Source organism: Ambystoma mexicanum, chromosome 3p (assembly GCF_040938575.1).
Source record: "Ambystoma mexicanum isolate Mex_15411 chromosome 3p, UKY_AmexF1_1, whole genome shotgun sequence".
NCBI classification, from domain to species: Eukaryota; Metazoa; Chordata; class Amphibia; order Caudata; family Ambystomatidae; genus Ambystoma; species Ambystoma mexicanum.
The window spans coordinates 526811893-526828944 of NC_090925.1; the positions used below are offsets into that span (position 1 = coordinate 526811893).

General features: G+C 45.9%; 1 protein-coding gene across 2 annotated transcripts in view; it reads right to left on the minus strand.

Annotated features, from left to right (window-relative positions):
- Window positions 1-17052, minus strand: part of PLTP (phospholipid transfer protein) — a 213630-nt gene that overhangs the window by 101312 nt on the left and 95266 nt on the right. The window lies entirely within an intron of this gene.

Here is a 17052-nt window from a genome sequence, read left to right on the forward strand (position 1 = left end):
GTGGTCATTGGATTTGGCGTGGCAGCACATGGAGGTGGTCCCGTAGGAGTACTGTCTGGGGAGTCTGCAACTGAGTGCACTCATTGCATTTCGCTTTGGCAGCTTTAGCCTTTGGTATACTCCCAGATAATCAAGACCTATCCAGGAAAGCTATTTTAGGCAAGCTAGCCATGCGTTTATGTCTTTTAGCTTGCAAGAGATCCTCAGACATTAGAGCACTGGAAATCAACAGGAAAAGTATATCTCCGAACGGAGTGACCTTTCTCATAATGAGAAGGACCAAGACAGGTTTGAGATCCATTTCATATGAAGCCTTCCCGGGACAACCAAAATTATGTCCGGTCAGATACTTAGCAGCATATGAAGATATGACAAGAGAAGTAAGACCTCCAGGAGTATCCCAATTATTGATAGCAATTTGTAAACCATTTAAAGCCATTACACCGGCTACCATAGCCAGATGGCTTAGATGGGTGATGGTACAGGCGGGCATTGATATAGTGAAATATGGCGCCGATTCAACTAGAGGAGCGATGGCTACGAAGGCTTTCAACATAGGAGCCAGAGTAGAGGACATTATGAGGTCGGCAGATTGGTTGAATGAATTGACTTTAAAACTTTCTATTTCAAACCTATGGAAAGTGCGACATCGTTAGTGGTGAGTAAGCTTTGAACAAGCATAATCCGAGCCTCCGGTCTTGACATAGAATTCAGATTTTCAACACATTTGTTCCAGAAAGTCATAATTCTATTAAAGACACGGAGGCGAAGGATTATCCCACCCTATCAATCGTAAGAATGTAATGTATTATAAAATACCGAAATGTTTACAAGTTTTTTTGCTATAATTAATTAAATGATGCATGATGAATACAATAAGATGGTAAAGTTGTGAAATGCACAGGAAGAGCATGTTAATACTTTGTGGTTGAATTTACGATTGTCCCACCCTTGTTTCGGTCTATAGTCACTTTTTTAATTTATATTTCTATAGGGATGGTGGCAGACAACAAGCAATCCGGGAATTGAACTAGGTTTGGCATGGAACGGACGGAATTACAAAAGTGCACTGGACGCAACCTCGACTGGACAAAGAAGGAGGAGGAATAGAAGAAGGACAGGAGGTTTTAAGGACGAAGGACATGTTGATTGGCTGGAAATGTCACATGGTCAGTTTAAGGACCAATAAGAAATGAACTACAAAGACTCAAAAGACATGGTTTTATTGGTTTTTGTGTTACATGTTTATTGGTTTGTTCTTTGCTGCTGGTCAGTAAAGTTGAGAGAGAAGCATAATCCTTTGCTTCCCTGTCTTTAATAGAATTCTGACTTTCTGGAACGAATGTGTTGAAAATCTGAATTTCTTCTCCATTCAGTCTATGGGAAAAAATAATTTTTGGGACCCCCCTATAACTTTGAATGCCCAAACCTCACCAAAATTTGCAAAACAATTCAGAGTGGGCCATATACTTTTTATTGCAAAGTTTGGTTAGGATTCGTCCAGGGGGAGCAAAGTTATAAGCCGCACAAAAAGTGCTCTTCCTATGGGTTTAGCAACTTAACCATAACTACATGGCCGCTACCGCAGGCCATGTAATACTATAGATGAAAAGATAGATGTGACACGGTAGGCTGAATAAGGAGGAGCCTGGATAAGATAGATCAACTGCATAATTCAACAAGAAAAAGATCCTGGTAATTTCACACCTCAATGAAGAGAAAACCCTCCCCTTTGGTGTCCCGGCCACACACCTGCTGCCCCTAGCGCCCACTAAAGGCTGTATAACATGAATAACAAATGTGACCACATCACCACCACCCAAATAGAATCACACTGGCTACCCAGCCCAGCCAGGATACCTTTTAAAATGACCCGCATCACATATAAGCCTACTGCCAGAGAACCAGCCTACCTAGCCACACACCTTGTAGACCAAGGCAGACATACTCTTCCAGGAGCCAGACCTCCTGCCCCACTAGTCCACTAGTATGGGGTGTCCCAGCAACTACGCCCTTTAACTTCCCCTTTCTCCAACCTCGAATAACCCCAAATTACTTGTACAGCGCTCCATTGCTTCCTAGCTAGACTTGTGCGATATAAACTAAGAACAAATGCAATTCAAAAATAGATATTCATATTCAAACGGTTGTCAGGTCCTAATGGCCGATCAAGTATATGCGATATATACAGTGAAACCTGAGTATCCTAGTGGAACTTATGAACTGTTAAAACAGCAGCCACGCCGATTATCAGAATGGTTTGTCAGGACCCGGGGAACACAAGTAGTAGTCATAGTTGCTCAGAGTATGTTTCCGGGACAAGGTACTCTAACAACCATGTGTATAGGATGTTCATTATTTTTAGTTAGTCATGGGATCAGGGATGTCAAGGTAGCTTAGTGTTATGATCGGCCGGACTTATATGATGAGGCTAGCGCACCCTTGTGACTATGACTATGATGAGGTGGAGGACGATAGCCTCCTACTTGCTAAGAAAGGAACAACCTTTCTGAGAGCATTGCGATCATTGGATTTGGCGGGGCAGCACATGGAGGTGGTCCCATAGGAGTACTGTCCGGGGAGTCTGCAACTGAGTACACTGAGTGCATTTCACTTTGGCAGCTATAACCTTTGGTACATTCCCAATAGTGGTAAAGAACTGCAACACCCCTGATTCTCCCTGGGTGATACAGGTAGGCACTTCCTCTACCTCATCTTCTTGGTCCTCTTCATTGTCTTTGGAAGTACTGCACTTTTTTTGTTGTGAAGGTCCTCTAGCTGGTGGTGGCTCTTGGGGATGAGGGATGGCAACAGGTGATGCCATTTCTGTCATGATGCCTACCTCCAAGGAGCCAGGTCCGACCCAGCAACCCCAGAGGCAGGCATCATTTCCCCCAGGGGAGTGCCAGCGGGCCCAAGCTGGGGCCCTTTGGACGCAGTCCTGGCGCCTTAGGCGCCAGGCTCATGTTGGACCTCTGTCCTGGCGCCTTAGGCGCCAGGCTCATAAAGCTAGACATGTGTTCAAGTGTTTTAATGTGCACTTACCTGATGCAGACCATGCTGCCACATCCAGGCCCTCTTGAGGCCTGAATAGGAACTACTTTACCTGTGGGACTACTTTCCACCCGGGTGTGGTCGGGGAAGGATACATACCTGATCGGAGGAAGGATACACACTTGGAACTTCTTCCAAAGCTATTTAAACCACACCCGATCAGCAACTCACGCTTCGCGTTGTTCTGCTCCTCGCAGCTGGACGCTCACCGTGTCAGCTCCTGCATCTGGACTTCAGCCACGCCTGTCAGCATCCTGGGTCACCTGCAAAGGGAGACAAGAGACCTACCAGCTAATCTGCACCACGGAGACATCACCGACGATCCTGAAAGGGAAGACATCATTTTTAAAAGCATTTCGTTACGATCGCTGCAGCGCTGCATTTCACTCACCTTTCCTGGGTTCCTCCATCTTCAGCAGCGATCATCCGGATACACAGCCACTTCCCAGAGCCTAGAGAGAAAGACAAGAATAAGAGGTGAGAGAAGGAAGGGAATAGGAAAAGCCCAGTTTCCTTCTAAGACTTACCTGTTGGGTCATTCCCATTTCATTTCGGGTCTTGCTGCTTCCAAGCAGGACCCGGGCCCCTATCGGGAAAAAAGACAAAGACATTAGATGAGCGAATGCAAAAACATCACCTGAGCGCTCATCTAGGACTTACCAGATCTTTACTGGAACTGCACGTTTCACTTCGGGTTGGCGCCATATTTCTGGCATTCCGAACCCCGGCCCCTATGGGGAAAAGACATCAACATCAGCGCTTTGTTGCAAGAAGTCTCCAAAGGAATCTTCATTCATCACCCGAAAAAAGACAATGAACATTATGATTTAAAGCTTGAACTTTTGAACTTGCAACAGAACTTTTACAGCGCCTTACCAGTATAATCAAGCTTACCTGAACTCCCATCCAACCTCAATCCAGTGAAGTAACTGGGTTCAACGCGCCCCTGCGTCAGAAGCAGGATGGAGAGCTCGTCCTTTCAGACCCTAAGGTGAGACTTCACGGGGAATCGTGGAAGGGTATCGTGGAGGGTTGGAAGAAAGTGGGAGGCTTGAGCATAACTCAGTCAGTAGGTAATACTCCCTTTTCACGCACAGGGGAATATTCCTGCGAGCCGGAGAAGCCAGAGTAGAGGGCCCTTCCTGTCCATCTTCAGAGTCCTGCGCTTCACCATTGAAGAAGCATCAGCACTCGAAGCCAGACCTGCGCCTCCGTGGGAATCAGGTGAGCGTTACATTTCTAAGATAAATAACAGTTTTGCTAAAATTCTTCCAAGTATGTACTGTGTACTAGATTGTTAATGGATAATGAGTAAGAATAGGTGTTGGAGCTTTGCAAGGGAAATTTTGAAGTTGAAAGTTCCTAGATCAGTAGAAAATGCAGTTCCGAACTGTCCGCAAAGCAGGGATCTGATTGTGAAGTGCAGACGCGTTCTCGGACACGTCATCATACCGCACGCCAGCGTATGGTCACGTGGCACTGTCCGGAATGTCCACGATGAAGGCAGATGGACGCAAAATCAGTTTTAAAAGTTTCAAAAAGTGTATATAAGTGTTAAAAATGATGCTAGAAGGTGGGAAATGGCAGAGTTTTAAGGTGAAACTTTGTAAATTGCACACAAATGTTGCTATATTGGCTAAGTATGATATTAGTTAGTTGTAGGAAAGTAGCATGCACTGGTAAAAACCCATGAAATTCACTGAAAAAATGTTGTTAAAGGGACGTTATGATTAAGTTGCACTAATAAAAACCTATGAAATTCAATGAAAGAACTTTGTTAAAGGGACATTATGGTTAAATTGCACTAATAAACACCTATGAAATTAATTGGAAATACTTTGTTAAAGGGATGTTATGGCTACAAGTAAAACCGGAAAACCTCTGAAATTTGCCAGTTATGGTAAGCTAAGCAACCATAACACGCACCACCACTGTGTACTGCTAAGAATAACACCCATGACAGCAAAGATGACATCACAAATGTCATTGATGACATCACTGATGTCCGATGTCCACGGACACCACGCTGCCCTCTTAGCCAAGCGGAGCAAACAGGGACATGTGTCCACGGAGCGCACATAGATATCACAAATTTTTTGGGACCTACTTTTTGGTTGTTTTAAAAATAACTGCTGGACGGATTTCCATCAAATTTACAAAGGCATGCTTTCGGGCCCAAGCCGCGGCTCCTGCTGCAAATTTGGTGAGAATCCGTCAGCGTTTGGACTGTAGGCGTGAACAATGTTTTTTCTCCATTCAGTCTATGGGAAAAAATAAATTTTGGGACCCCCCTATAACTTTGACACGCCCCCCCCCCCCTTGACCAAACCTCACCAAACTTTGCAAAACAATTCAGAGTGGGCCATATACTTTTTATTGCAAAGTTTGGTGAGGATTCGTCCAGGGGGAGCAAAGTTATAAGCCACTCAAAAAGTGCTCTTCCTATGGGTTTAGCAACTTAACCATAACTACATCCCTGCCACACATCTGCCACCCCTAGCACGCCACTGAAGGCTGTATTACAGGAATAACAAGTGTGAACACATCACCACCACCCAAAGAGAATTACACTGGCTACTAAGCCCAGCCAGGATACCTTTTAAAATGACCTGCATCACATATAAGCCTACTGTCAGAGAACCAGCCTACCTAGCCACACACCTTGTAGACCAAGGCAGACAACCTCTTCCAGGAGCCAGACCTCCTGCTCCACTAGTATGGGTTATCCCAGCAACTACGCCCTTTAACTTCCCCTTCCTCCAACCTCGATTAACCCCAAATTACTTGTACAGTGCTCCATTGCTTCCTAGCTAGACTTGTGTGATATAAACTAAGAACAAATGCAATACAAAAATACAGTTAGTGGAATGTGGATGGAATTGTGCTAAACACCATTAGACTATATGACAACAATTAGAGTACAGTATTTTAATGGAATGAAGAACAGCCGACACGTGTTTCGACACTTGCGTCGTCTTCAAGGCTGAGTGGCACAACCACATACAATAATCATGTTCAAATAGACACAAAACATAGTACATCAACATATGTGCATGATTAGAAATAACCAAATTGCAACATGAAATTGAAAAATTGAAAAATTATTCAACATAAAAACATGAAACATGCCAAGTCCGGTAAGAGGAGTGGGATAGCAGTTGTGGGGCAAAATTGGCACAGCATTAAGAGAACAGGAATGTAGAAAAAGTATATAAACACAATGGAAATCAATACTGTTTCATCTTAAAGTGGATGTGATGTCCCATTGCACCCTCGCAAGACCACCATGCAGATCACGCACCCAACACCATGCCACGTGTGTAGGGTGTTAATGCAACATAATATTATCAAGGCAAGAGACTGATCAAAATCTAAAGTCAATCCATTGTAGTGATTAATGCACAGCCGCACCGAACATGAATTCCAAATAATACCAGAAACCACATTCCGGAAAAGTGTACACAATGAAGAAAACGCTTACCAAAAAAGAATTTGAAATGACCAGTAAATACAAGATGCCTGTTGAAAAATTTCCAATAGTAAATTAAAAGATCTTCAACCAGAAGAAACCTGAAAGCAACTAAGTGACATAAAAAATCAATTAGTTCAATAGCAAGGGACTTACCACACTGGGCTTTAAAGGGTGAATACCCGTTGAGAAATATATATCCTTATCCAATATCAAAAGCCAAGTGGCTAGCATGCATATATCGCCTGCAATCAATAGCAAAAAAGTATCAGAGAAAGAAAGACGAAATGATGACAGAAGGCATTCACGAGCACAAGAGAAGATAATATAGTCACTCACTCGGCAAATCGAGTCAGGTACGAATATAGTGAAACAAATCCAGTGGCTACCGTTCTCAGTGAATCTAAATAGAGAAAACTGCCGTACATGTCACGGGAGTGACGGTGGCTGCGGCGCGACGACATTACGTCGCGTAAGTGACGCATATTGTCAACAATGTGACATAGGCGCGATGGACTGTCCACGCGAGATCCTCATATGGCATTAAGGTAATCAATGCAAAATTGCGTTCGCCACACTAGTGTGGCTCAATGACTGATGATAGTAAATGAATCCCAAATTAAACAACTGATTTGGCAATTAAGCAAGATTGAAGACTCAGAACATGTGTAGTTAATTGTGACACAAGCGAACACTACGGCAATATAGCAAAGTTTGCATGTTCAAAGACCGGTGTCAAGGCCAGAGAAGGAGAATTTTACTGTAAACATATTAACTGGCTCAGTAGTTCTCACGAAATGGCGGGAGAACAATAAAAAACGTGATTCTCTCAATTTACCAGTAACCCGAGAATGTAAAATCAAGACTCCCGTGTGGAGGAAATAATGTGTGGTAATCATATCATTAATGATAACCCTAAACACACATAAATGCCGGCAAGCGAAAAGCAGCCAATACAAAAATACATATTCACACGGTTGTCAGGTCCTAATGGCCGATCCAGTATTTGCGATATATACAGTGAAACCTGAGTATCCTAGTGGAATTTATGAACTGTTCAAACAGCAGCCACACCGATTATCAGAGTGGTTTGTCAGGACCCGGGGAACACAAGTAGTAGTCATAGTTGCTCAGAGTATGTTTCCGGGACAAGGTACTCTAACAACCATGTGTATAGGATGTTCATTATTTTTAGTTAGTCCTGGGGATCAGGGATGTCAAGGTAGCTTAGTGTTATGATTGGCCGGACTTATATGATTAGGATAGCGAACCCTTGTGACTATGCATTTTCTAGTATATTTCTGCAGGCCATGGGTGCAGGGGCACAGAGGAACAATTAATTGTAATTAATTGTGATTGACAACAAATTGGATGGCTGAGAATTCTGGTGTAGATAGTAGTGCCAGCATATTCAGTGTGTGCTTGTTGGATGTATGACGCCGCTGCAGCGGAATATGGATTTATGGTTGTGCGAATATTCAGAGTGATATAGCTATGCACAGAGGTGTGCTATGGCACAACATAGTTCTCAAAGGCAAAAGCCCATAGGGGAACATGAGTGGGGTCTCAGGATTAAAGCCTAGCTATGTACGTGTCTTGGGCAATGCATCATATACATTTTAGTGAACGGTTCTCATTCTAAGAGGTGTTCGTTAAAGAGGAGTGTGTCCGCTTCTCTCTGGGAAACAATGAGTTTTTGTGTGTGGGGTATCTGCAAGGATGAGGAGTGCCAGATTCTTGGGTGGACCCCCCAGAAATATTGTCAAAGAGTCTGTACTCTTATGATGGTGACAATGTCCATTCAGAGTTCTTTGCTGAATAGGGCTATCGATTATTTTCAGGTCACGAGGACCGTAAAGGTGTTTTTTCCTCAAAGTAGTGTGTAATTATGCATACTTATGTTTGTGGTTAGCTAGGCTTTAGTGATTACAGGTTAAATTGGTGGGGAGGTGTTTACTCCTGGAGAAAATCCTTAACTAGTTAAACCTAGGAACAGAGTCTTTCCCCAAGCCAAGATGGAGGAGGGACCCCTGAATGTTCATTGGCCAGGAATTATGGCAAAGGGAGGACAGTCAACATTCTAAACTGCCTTTAAACAGAGCATCCATGCAAGAAGATCCTGTTCTGTGAAGGTTCCTGCTGAGGAGCCTAATACGCGATTCCTGAAGAAGAATTAGAGTCAGGGAGTGTGATATCAGTTGAGAGAATTCAGCATGGGGCAGCAGAAGTTAACACGGTGGGAGCACTGTGATTCAGAGAAAGTAATACCTTGCGTTTCCTCAAGAGACTGATGTAATCCCTGAACTCAAATTCACTTTGAGAATTTAGCCGAGGGGCATGGCTTGAGAAGAGGACGTTTTTTGTTTTCATTATTTTCTTGTAACCACGACAAAAAGTGGGTTCCCTAAGTACCGATGCAACGAGTGGGATAGCTAAAGAAGCTGTGAGTGTTGTGCGTCAGCGAGACGCTGCCCACAGGAGAGTAACATCTCTGCATTGGACCAGGCAAATTGAGCGCTTTTGAGACACTTTCCCACAGCACTGATAGAGAGCTGCAGCATCTCTGAGACCAGTGTACACTAATAGGTGCTTCCATCCCTCCTCAATCCAAACCTTCAAACAAAAAAGAGAACATATTACTTGTGTAGATAAAAAGAACAGCAAATATAATTGTGAGTCAAGAGGGAAACCTGGATTACAGAATGTTGAACTATTCAAGTGTATTTTTATTTCTTGCTCTTCAAGTTCAAATACTTAAATAACACGACAGACTGACACAATAGTTAGTATTTAAATAGGGACAGTTCGATAGTTATATTAATTTGGTTAAAAAGAAGATACTTAGCAATAATAGCTGGTTCATATTTATTACTTTAAAATTAAAGACAATAGTTTAAAGGAAAAGAAAAAAAGACAAGAAAAGCTGAAGGAAAAGCTGGTGTGACTTTGGAGTAGTTTGATCATGAAGGTGCACCGTGTACATCAGAAGGTACCAGAGTGTGTCTCCAGAAAGATTCAATGTCTTCCCTCATCTTCTCCCAGCAATCAGCAGGGGGCAAAGGTGCGGGTGCAAATCGATTGGAGAGATATGTTGGAGCCTGGTTGGAGAGACACTTGTGGATAAGTGTCAAGGATTTTAGACAGATTCTTTGGGCTACTGAGAGCCAACCCAGGTTGCGTCTGGTGTCGGAGATGTGGTTGTTTCTAGGAATGTTGAGAGCTGCTCTGATGGCGTTGTTCTGGGTGACCTGCAGCTTATTTAGGTTCCTTTGGCTGGTACCCAGGTAGAGCGTGTTGCAGTAGTTGATCTTGGACATGACAAGGGTTCTGGCTAAAATGATGCAGTTAGCCATGGAGAGAAAGGGGCAACACGCGGTAATCAGTTTGCATGTGTAGTCAGAGGCAGATGTAACTAAATTGGTTTGTCTGGAGAGGGACAGAGTGGAGTCAAGGTAGATCCCAAGGGTGTTGGTGTCATTAGAGACCTTGATGATGTTGCCATCAATGGTGAAAGACTTGAAAGCAGGATCAAGTTTACTGAGGTGGTGGTGTGAGCCGAGGATGAGGAGCTCAGTCTTATCATCATTAAGACATAGCTCGTGTTGAGCCATCCAGGCTTGTATGACCAGGTAGATGTCATTCAGTAATTTGGTGTCAGCCAAGCAGTCTCCAGTGATAGGTATGAGTATCTGGGTGACATCAGCATAATTTGTGTAGGTGATGCCCAGATAGTCAAGAATATCAAAGAGAGGTTTGGTGAACACGTTGTATAGTGTGGGGGATATGCAGGAGCCCTGAGGCACGCCGCAGGGGACAGGTGATGGTCCAGCGACCGCGGAGAAGACTCGCATGGATCTATTGTCAAGGAATGATCTGATCCGAGAGATGGCAGCATCTGAGAAGTTGGTGGTTGATGAGAGGTATGTTAAGTATGGTTCATTTTCATTTGAGTGTTAGAAGTAGTGTCAAAATAGTACGTGGATGGTGTGAGGGGCTCATATTATAGAGGGATAGGGAGTTCCTGGACATAACGGGATCCCTTGTCCCCAAGAGGGGAGTCTCTCCATGTGAGGTCCTCGATTGCCACCACCCCTCCACCTCCCTAGCCTCACAAGGAATGACTCCCCTCTGGGGAGAAGTGACGACATTTGCCACTAAGGGAATGGAACAAGGGTATCCAAAATGACAGTGAGCTTGAAGAACATGAATCAAACACTTTATACCATAGTGACGGAGGAGAGTCTTAGAGTGATGTGGGAAAACACAGAATGGGAGATCTCCCAGGGCTGAAGATGCTTTGACACCTGAGAGTCCCCAGAGTGTGAGGACTATGCCACACAGACGTATTGAAGAAATGGGGTGAGAGTGGCTTTAAAAAGGGGGGAAGATTATAATGTTGTGAAGTCATTCACATCATTATGTGAAGACAGGCCTTGGGGTGGAATGGGATGTGACACAGAGAGGAGGAGGGGAAAGGGAAGATAAGTTAGTATGGGGAAGACACGCGGGAATAAAGGCGTCTTCCTCTCTTTCTGTTGTCCACATCTTCTTTTATTTGAATGCACCTTGCGGGAAGCACACTCAGCGGAGGTCCCACTGAACACATAACAGAGGAGATACAGAAATATCTTTGCAAAGTTAGAAACGGTGTTCTGGTATCCTCACTTGCTGTGTGCGAGAGGAAGTGGCGGAGAGGGTCTCCTTCAACTATGTCCTCCTCACATTCATATACAGGCTCTTTTCAGTATGGGAGCAGTCCAGATTTCTGCCCATGGAAAGCTAGCTTGCAGTGATATGAACAAGGGTTGCCTCTCCTAGCCTCCAGGATTCAATACAATATTTCACATTATTTCACAATAGCCATAAGCGTCCATGTAACAGAATGCCACCAGGTGAGAGCACTATCCTGAACTTTGCCTACCCTGGTTGTAGTTAGAGGACCACTGGGAGTTTTGCCCTCTAAATCGGCGTGAGTTTGCGCCTCCTCTCTGGTCAAAGGGTTTGTTAGTGAGCTGCCCAACGATTTTAGGGTATCATATTCATCCTTTGCGCTTTTAAGTGCATCCTAAACTGCTTTGCCAAATAAAGCGTTGGGCTCAATGGGCATGTTTAGGAAGGTAGCCTGGGTTTCCAGTTTCACACCCGATTGACGGAGCCATGCATGGCGATTGATCAGTGTGCTTTCTGCCACGATTCTCCCCACATTATCTGCTGCATCCAGGTTATTTTGAAGGATACAGCTTTCTACCTGTTTCCCCTCAGCAATGGTGAGCGAGAGCTGTGTTTTTAGTGGCTCTGGGACTGAGTTTATTTGTTGTGCGATCTCGTCCCACTTGTGGCAATTGTAGCTGGATAACAGTGCAGTATTATTAGCTATTCTTATCTGGTAGGCAGCTGAGGAAGCTACTTCCCTGCCCAGGGTGTAGATTTTCTTACTCTCCTTGTCAGGGGGAGCTTCGGCAGAGGCTAGGGGTGTTCCTGCTCTCTTTCTTATGGTGGTAACTACCAGAGAGTTGGGGTTCAGCTGTCCCCTAATGTATAAGGGGTGTGAAGGGGCTGGTCTAAACATCTTTTCAATGCATGGGTTGACTGCCCTTGATTGCCCATGTCAGATTGGGGGTAAGCAGTGAGGGCTGAATACGCCTCTGGACTGAATGGAGCAAAGGGATAAACTGTGCTGCACATTTCTTATCCCCAAGGATGTCCTCCATGAAGTCGTTATTGACCTGAGCCTCCTGGGTATCTATCTTAAAGTGTTCTGCAGCCGTTAAGAGCAGGTCATTGTACTGCAGCTGGTTGTCTACCTGGGAGTCAGCCACCGGTCGATCGGTGTGATCTGGGGACTGGATGATGTATAGGTCATCATCATCATCATATTGGTCTACGTCTCCTGTGTCCCCTTGGTCCTCTGGTTCTGTGTACAAGCCAGGGTCTTGTGAGCCTTGCGTGTTATAATAATATGTGTCCTGACCTAAGGCCTGATATGATGAGGTGGTAGCCTGCGTGGTGTACAGGTGGGCTTTTTTGGCTGCAGGCTGTGTGCTTGCTGCCCCGTTCTGTGGGGGCCCCTGAAGGTGGTTGAGTTGTTTGGGGTGTTGCTCAAAGATGTTTATAAAGCTGGACATTCTCCTCATGACCCTATCGAATTGTTCTGGGGTCCATTGGGAAGAGCTTGGCAACACAGAGAGAGTAGGAGTAGGTGGAGCAGGTGTAGATGGCGGCTCTGGGACAGAGGTCTGCTTATGATGCATAGCCCCTGGAAGAGTGCTCTCAGGGGTAGTGTAATCCCTACTTTTTTGTATCCTGTGGCTTTGTATCTTGGGGCATCGAAGATTTTTAGTTTTTTGATTTTGTAACCAGGGACGTCGAAGATTTTGAGTTTTTCAACGTTCTGGCTTTTAGTAGGGTGTCGGGAAAGTGTTTTTTAATTAGTTCGCTTAATTTAGAGCTTTTTCCCCGCAAGGCCGTTGATGGGTCTTTCGACGCCCGGTCACCGGAACTTGAGGGCTTCCCATATTTAGACATAGTGTCGGAAACAGACTTTAATGTCTGTTTCGGGAGCCAGTCATGTGGTGAATGGGACTGCGATGGCCCTGAGGACAAGGAATGTTCAGACCTTCCCCTCGACATCATGTGTGGCTTATCGGTCGACGACTTGGTCGACATTCTGCCATGGGGGATGTGCTTGGTGTGGTGAGAACTGGTAGTGCTTGAGCCGCTGGGTGTCATCCCCATAGCAGAACCGTCGGCCTGCCTGTTGGTGTCAGGGGCTTGCACGCGTGAATCCGAGGGATCCCAATCACCCTCAGCGTCACTTAGGACGTTAATGCTGCCATCGCTGGATACTCCTTCAACGTCCATGGCGGCCTCGGCCTACATGGTCTGGTGGGCCCAGCGTTTAGTCATGCGGTCCTTTGTTTTTGGCCTGAACAGTTTACTAGACTTGCATTGCTTTTCGGCGTGGTCTCTAGGGAGTGCAAATCCTTCCCGGGAAACTTCCTGTTACAGGCAGGACAGAATTTAAAAGGAGTGTTTTCCATTGTGTGTAAGGATGGCAGCCTGGCGTAATAAATAGGAGTAAAGGGGAATATGCATTCTATGTTATGTAAACTTGGTAAAGCGCACATATACCCAAAGGCATCTTGGCTCTAGCTACTGAAGAGGAATCAAGGAACAGAGCGGCCGACAAAACCATAAGAGAGAGACGGCCTAAAATAGAGTGGTTTTCAGCAGCCGGCGGAAAGTGAGATGGTCTTCAGTTGCACAAAGAGCAATAGGCAGCTCGTTCCAGGCTCTAGCAGCCGCCACTGAAAAGGCACGGCCTCCCATACGAGACAGACGATAGCGGGGGGGCAATAAGAAGACACGCAGATTGAGAGCGCAACAGACGAGCAGGAGTGTAGTGAATAAACTTTGCTTGGAGATACTCAGCACCGAAGCCATAAAAGGCACGATGCACCAGACACAATGATTTAAACAGGATCCGGCTGGCCACAGGAAACCAGTGTAATTTCTTGAGCAGCGGAGAGATATGGGATCCAAAGTGAGGACGGAGTATGGAGCGGACGGCAGCATTTTGCCGCAGTTGAACCCTTTGGATCAGATAGCGAGGCTGGGCCAAATAAAGAGAATTGCAATAGTCAAGAGTGCTGAGAACCAAGGCTGCCACTACCGGAGCATGGCATTCAGCAGGAATAAAGGGTAAGACTTTCCGCAGAATGCAGAGTTTAAAGTGACCAGCACTACATACACTAGCCACCTGGTTGTCGAGACAGAGAGGCAGAGATTTTAACACCGAGATACGAGATTGAACAGGTCCTTAATCTAGTGAGACAGGAATATGAACCTCCCCAGCACCCCCTACTGTGCAGGGCCGAGGCCCATTGACAATGTTCGTCGAGACGGGAGCCTCGGTCGTCGACAGATAGTCTTGTCCTTGAAGCCATTGCTGGAGCTCTTGCAGTAAACGGTTGTCAAAAGGACAGAAAGAAATACTAAGTTTAAACTTTTAGTAAGTAATGGCGTAAGTGAAGAAGGAAGTCTACGATATGCGTCCAACTACGATGGCAGAAAAAAACAATCTGAGGCACCTTGACGCGTGAATGACAATGGGTACAGTGGACTGTCACACTAGGGATAGTATTACTGGCACACCCTGTCAATGTCCCTTTTCAAGTTTCGAAAACAAAAAATATAAGACACTGCGACTACCACTAGATGTCGGACTATGCATAGCATGTGATATAAGCATATCCACAAGCCTCAGAAATATATATATATGTCAGCTTATAAGGCCACAAGCATTTAGATGTCACATTATTGTTAGCTTGGTGAGGTGAACCATTCATGGCAGTGGTGGATGTGTTTTAGCTGTCTACCTTGTGTGCCACTGCCAAGGAAGCTTTCCCTTTGATACCCTGATGAAAGTCAACACCTTCCTTCGAAGACAGTCCTGCCATGGCAAAGACCCATCACACAAAAGGTGCTTATTACTGCAATCTTTTTGAAGTAGGCAAACAGAGGAAGGGGTGGAGATGGAATAGCCCAGAGGAGAGGATTAGTTCAAGATTGAAGCCTTGTGCTCAATGTTATTTTTGTGGGTAAAAGCGCTCAGCGATGCGTAAAGCAACAAAGTACAAACTTCAAGAGGGAGGAAAAGTTAGACGAGGGCAGTAGAGTGTGAGGAATTCAGATGTGAGAGTTTGCGGAGCATCTGCTGAGGAGAATAAAGCTATTCCCAACCTTCGGATGGTTATAGGAAGCAGAGGCCACCCAAGCAAAAGCAAGGACAACTTTGTGCATAAAAATGATTTCGATGAAGTAGACGCCACCGGTAAGTAGTACGACTACTCACTGCCCTTAGCTCACTCCAGGGTCAAACTTCGCAGGTTTGAAGAAGGTCGTCTGGACTACAAAATACCCTCCTTGGTAACGCTTCAAAGTGCACAGAGGCTGCAGGTGCACATGCAGGTCCGGTTTACTACTGGAGCTGGATCTCTCATCACAAATGCAGGACAAAGAAAGCACGATGCAGCTGGTCTCAGAACATTTCAAGAAAGGCGGGAAGGTCACCAGCAGCGACCGTCACTGTCGCAGTGACACAAGGGCACCCAAGTCTCGTGGACTGACGCACGCTTCTCTCTCGCAGCCCAAAGCAGTAGGGATGATGACATTTGGCAAGAAGCAGCTCTTCAGTGGAAACTAGGGTTACCCCAAAGCTTGAGCCGATACTCGATAAGACAACACTCCAGCACAGATGCCAATGTACAAGCTGGTCAGTCCAATGGCGGGCCCAGGGACACTTCTGAGAAGGTTGTTTGCAGAGCACCAAGGAGGCATCGAGAGTGATTGGTCCCACCACTCCAAGGGGTTGAAAACCCTTTGAAGGTCTTCGGAGGTCATGCGCAAAGCATGGCTCTACCGGGGCAACAGCGGGCTCAGGATGCCAAGTCATCTCTGCGAGGGTCCAGATAGTTATTGGATCTGCTTACCTTCTCTAGATATTTGGCTCCATGCATAGGTCGATTCGGACCTATGGGTCTGCACTCAGGCCCCCTCATCATATCCCAAAGTCCAGTGAGTGCTCGCACACAGCTGGCCAATGAGAAGCTCTGCCCCACTCAACTACCTAACAGTGGTCCATTCAGGGACCACTGTGGATCTCATGCTCTCATGGACACCAGACATCCTGGCACCAGTAGTGTGGATTGGGACCAGACAGTCCCAGCCGACTTCCTGAGTACCCACACACGTGACATGCATTAGCCTGTGAAAAGCAACGGCTTTCAAAGAAACAACATCAGATCTGCTTTCCAAGCTCTGGCCATTCCACCCGGATGGTGGCAATGCCCTTTTGGAAGGTCTTCCGGCGACTTCTCTGGCACCCCTGGGATGTGTCCTGCATGCTGCAGGATGTCTCGTCAAAGAACTCTGCAAATTCGAACACATCACCCTGGCCCCGATCGAACGGCAGGGACTCCAGCTGCAAGCCTATATTTTCATCTACAAGGCTGTCACCCTTAAGGCCCCACGCGATCTCACCGAGAAACTCAGCAGCTATGGGGGCCTACGATCCAGCAGAAGTAATGACATGTGTAGACTTGAAATCGGCCTGTGCCGGAGGGAAAGAACCAAAAGACAGGCCTTCTATGTCTACGCTGCAAGATTCTGGAAACATGCACCCGTCAACATCAACTCACCCCCTCCCTTTTACAGTTCAGGAGGGAGCTCAATACCCTCCTCTTCAAAGAATGGCTCCTCCCTAAAACCTAGGTCCACACACCCTCCACTCCCCACCATATGTGAGAGTGGGGGATCTGATCCCCACTGTTTCCTCGCATGGCTGCTTGTACCTTCCCCATCCCTGTTAGTTCCCCGCTCCCTTGTTTCTCTGCTCCCCTCAACATGTTGTACCTTCCCCATCCCTGTTGTTAGTTCCCCGCTCCCTTGTTTCTCTGCTCCCCTCAACATGTTCTTCCTCCTATGAGTGTAAAGTTGTGAAGCCGGGTCTGCACTCAATAGGGCCGCCA